A 5,278-nucleotide genomic window follows, 5' to 3' on the forward strand; every position below is an offset into this window, starting at 1 on the left:
CCAGTGTGTTGGTATACTGCTCTACCCAATCGTCATATAAAATCCACCAAGCCCACTCAAACTTTAAAAACTAAAAAAATTATAACCAGCAAAATGTTATGAATGGCCCAAAACTTTAATAAAAGAAAGAATATAACTTAAGCAGCCAAATAGTGGATGTGCGGTGCAATTCAGACAGTCGGAGAGCTTCTTCTCAACGCAAGTCTTGGCTGTGCTGTGCAATCGTGGACACTGGACAGCCTCTTCTCTTCTCTTCTCATATACAAGGAAACAAGTATTCTTCTTAATCTCTTCTCTTTAATTATCTTCTTCTATTGGGTTATTCCTAAAATAAATGTATGTATCTTAGTTTTAATTTTAATTTGAAATTGAGTTTTCTAGGGTTTAATTAGGAATGAAATATAATTTGGGGATTTTGTTGAAATTAATTAGGTCTTTGATTTTAAGAATTTTGTTGAGATGTTTGATTTGATGTTAGCATTGTTGAGATGTTTGATTTGTTGTTGGTATGTTAATGTTTGACTAAATTCATTGATACTATTATGAGAAATTGTTTGATTTTTTGTTGGGATATTTGATTAAATAGGTTATCTTTTATTATGTCGGATCACAATCGAAACCTCAAGAAAACAAAGAATTTGTTCTCTTTTTTTAAGAAAAAGAATGATGGGTCATCATCTTCTAGAATGCCTCCCATTTGTGATGAGCCAAATCTTCTCTTTTCTCCCATTGTCGAGCCTCAAGTTGAAAGAGTTGAGACTCAAAGAGTTGATAGTGGTCAAGATTTTAATATCAATTATCTTGAGCGTGATCCGGGATTACGTCTTCAAATATGCCAATATTCGGTGAATGGACAAGATAATGTGCGAAACAACATGGTATTGATGTTCCTGATATGAGTTCTCGTTATATGATGGGCACACGTCGTTCTTGTCAACAAAAAGATTTTATTACAGTTGAACATTACTATCGCATTGATGTATTTAATGATGTGATAGATTGCATGTTGAGGGAGTTAAATGACATATTTCCAGAGCAAACAGTTGAACTTCTTATTCTTAGCTCAGCATTGGATCCTCGTAATTCCTTCAAATCATTTAATATTGGGCATCTATGTAAACTTGCTGAGAAATTCTATCTTGCTGATTTCAGTCCAAGTGACTTAAAAGGTTTGGAAATTGAGTTGAGGTATTTTCAAAATGATATGCATCGCCTTCCTTGCTTTAAGGACCTCACCACTCTTCCTCAGTTATGTCAACAATTGGTGGAAACAACTTTGGCAGGAAACTACCATTTGCTTTACAGATTGATTCAGTTGGTGTTGACTCTTCCTGTTTCTACAGCAACAACGGAACGAGCTTTTTCATGTATGAGAATTATTAAGAATAGACTTCGAAGCACCATAGCTGATGAATACCTTGCTGATTGCATGATTCTCCACATTGAAAGAGAGTTTGATAATAGTATCGATAATGAAGAGATAATTGAAGAATTTAAGATTTCTAAGCCTCGTAGGGTACAATTTTAGATTAAAATAGTTTAGTTTTGGTGTTGCATTGCATTTACTTCTTGTTTTTTTGTTAAGCTTTTATTTATGTATAGATATGCATATTTAAGGGTAAGGCTCATTACGTCCCCCTTGACTAGGTGTATTTTTTTATTTTTATCAATAAAATTCACTCGTACCGTCGAGTTTTTAAGGTAAGTTTCGCCTACCTGACTTTTGAATCCTGGATCCGCCACTGCTGGTGAGCCAATCCATTGCCGAGGCGTAGGTTTCTCGGTGTCCGTACCGTTCATAAGGCCTTGTATCCGAGGCCTAGGACCTAGTAGCCATGGATTATTCCTCCCTCAACCATAGTCACTCGAAAGAAGTGAAGATCAAGGAGCGCATCCATCACTCACTATCCATTTGTACTCACGGCCGTTTCTTGGCCCAGGTACTAGTATTCCCACACCACCACAACATCGAAATAGGACGTCTTTGTGGCCAAATCAATCCGGCCGAATTGACACTTGGCCAAAAAGATTGGGAAGCCACAGTTGCAAGTGCAAGATAACCACCTCTTGATGGGGCTGATCTTGAGGGACAAGGTGTTAATTAAGCCAGAGTAGGTCAAAAGCAATGCACTGACCATAAAACTAACATTTTACGAACTCATCCTCTCTCTTTTTCTTTGATCAGTTTTTGGACAAACAGATCTGATCCTAGTCATGCTAGTTTTCTACATGATAGCTCAAACTGAACCTAGAAAATCCCACGAGATTCTTGCCAAATAAAATGTAGTAAAAAATTATTTAAAAAGGAACTTGTTAGGATGAACTGCATAAAACCCCCTAAATCATAGAGGTCATTTCAAACTCATACATAAACATGAAAGACTGTACAAATATTAAAATAAAAAAAATAAAAAAATAAAATAAAATTTATTTATAACGAGGATAACACTATTTTGCTATCTTTGGTCAATAACATAATGACATTTGGAAAAGTTATTTGATGTGTCATTATGTTATTAGCTGGGAATAGCAAAAAGTGTTATTCCCTTTGCATGAGAGTCTCTCTTCTACAAATGGGTACCCAAAACTATGGCAATCCAATAAATGAGACCCTCCATAACCTAGTTTGTTAGTGAATTTGTTAAATGTTGACGTGGCAAATATGAACTCTTTTTTTTTTTTTTTTTTTTTTGATGTGGCAAAAAAAAGAGAGTAAAAATTAAAAACCATATATATAAATCAATAAAATAACATAAAATTTAAAAAGGAGTAACCTTTCCTCTAGATGCAACTTACTATATTTTGATGCATAAATCATCTTTTAAACTAAGTTTCCTAGGTAGACATCTTTTGTATGCATTCAGATCCCTATGTATTTGGATTAAACCCTAGGAGTCTCTCATTTGGGTTGAGGGCTCGAAATGAAAATCTCAACCAAGGAATAGTTTTCTCAACTGCAAATCTCTAACACTCTGCTACAATTGAATAATTATCTCCTAGCTTTGGAACTTCTTGGCCTTTTTAAAACATCTTCTTGAACTTTTTTTTTTGGGTTAAGTTTTCATCTTTTGATGTCTAAGTGCTTAAATACAAAATGCAGAAAAATTACTTTAGTTGTTTTGTGTAATTGTAAAAAGGTTTTTTTTTTCTTTTCTGTGGTCAAAGTTGTTAAATGGTTATCCAAGAAATAATATCAAAGGAACACAAAAGAAATATTCCAGCCTGGCTATAAAATTATCTATCAATTTATACTTGTCAATCACCCTATGATACCGCTTAATCCCTTCATCCCTCTCATTGTCAAGTTAATCTCTATTTTTTGGTGTGACACTCTGTGGAGGTCACGTGAGGCATTTTTCATCTCTCTGGCTATTCCTATGGATTGTTTTATTTTGTTTTAAAAGAATTCTTGCACAAATAAGCTACTATTTTTGGGTTCTGTGTGGTTGGTGAGAATGCTATCCAGGTGGATGACGAGAAGATCAAAGCAATTCCTGACTGGCCAACTCCAAAAACAGTCTTTGAAGTTTGAAGTTTCCATGGTTTGACCACTTTTTACAAAAGGTTTGTGAGGCATTTCAATTCCATTGTCGCACCTATTACTGAATGTTTGAAGAAGGGCAAGTTCAATTGGGGAGAAAAGCATGAAAAAGGTTTTGCTCGTGTAAAAGAAAAACTTTACACCTCTCCGGTTCTAGCTCGTCCAAATTTTGAGAAGGTGGTCAAAGTTGAAAGTGATGCTAGTGGCGTGGGAGTGGGAGCCGTGCTTTCTCAAGATAAGAGACCAATTGCTTTCTTTTCTGAAAAATTGAGCGATGCTCGCCATAAGTGGAGTACTTATGACCAAGAATTTTACGTAGTTGTTCGGGTTTTGAAACAATAGGAGCACTATCTTATTCATAAGGAATTTGTTTTGTTTACAGATCATCAAGCTTTGAAGTATATTAACAGCCATAAACATATTGATAAAATGCATGTCAGATGGGTGACTTTCTTGCAAAAATTTTCATTCTTCATCAAGCATACTTTTGGTACCTCAAATCGTGTGGCTAACACGCTGAGTGGAAGGGCTTCTTTGTTAGTTACTCTTACTCAAGAAATTGTGGGGTTCGAGTGTCTGAAGGAGTTATATGAAGATGATGATGATTTCAACGAAATATGGGCTAAATGTGCTAATCATGAGTCACAGGCAGATTAATTTCTTAATGAAAGGTATTTGTTCAAGGGCACCCAGTTATGCATCCTATTTCCTCCTTAAGGGAGAAGCTCATTCAGGATTTGCACGGAGGAGGGTTGAGTGGCCACTTAGATCTCGATAAAACAATAGCAGGATTGGAGGAGAGATTTTACTGGCCACAGTTGAAGCGTGATGTTGGAACAATTATGCACAAATGTCATATTTGTTAGGTTTCAAAGGGACAGGTACAAAACACTGGATTATACATGCCTTTACCAGTTTCTAATGATATTTAGCAGAATATTTCTATGGATTTTGTACAAAACACTTGATTTTTGTGGTGGTTGATCGGTTCTAAAAAATGGTGCATTTCATAGCCTGCAAGAAGACTATTGATGCATCCAATATAGCCAAGCTATTTTTCAGGGAGGTTGTTCGCTTGCATAGAGTACCTACATCTATAACTTCTAACCATGATACCAAAATTTTGAGCCATTTTTGGATCACTTTGTGGAGAATATTTAGGACTACTTTGAACCGTAGTAGCTGTTTGGGCCAAAAGCAAATCACACGCCAACCCACTTCTCAAAGGACCATGAAACAAGAGAAATAAAAAATCTGGGCTTCAAAATTATCAGAACAGGAGAGAGCCCAACCCACGTCTTTTCGAAGTGGCAGAAATGTAAAAAATGCCAAAAATAAATGGCAAATACGTTCTAGGATATCAAATAAAAGAATTAGATTGGGCCCAATCTACTACCATCTCTCAAAAAGCCCAGGAGTAAATTAAACAAATCTTTTTGAAGGAACTATTCTCAAAGAAGCCCACGTGACTTTCTGAAAACACTATGAAAGTCAACAATATCAACAGAAAGTAATGAGAAAGCTAAAACTGGGATAGGTATAGGAAGAAGACATCTCTGAAACTCTACCATCAGAAGATCAAATCCCTCTTATATATTCAAAAATATTGTTTCCACTCCAAGGAGGCACCATCTTTTCAAGGGATACGCAGACTATGTTTTCAGAAAGGAGATAAGCAGAGGATAGGAAGTTGTTCAAAACTGAAGAGATAAACTAACCATCATGGTCGAACTCTCA

Source organism: Prunus mume, linkage group LG8 (assembly GCF_029339155.1).
Source record: "Prunus mume cultivar Tortuosa linkage group LG8, ASM2933915v1, whole genome shotgun sequence".
Lineage (NCBI taxonomy): Eukaryota > Viridiplantae > Streptophyta > Magnoliopsida > Rosales > Rosaceae > Prunus > Prunus mume.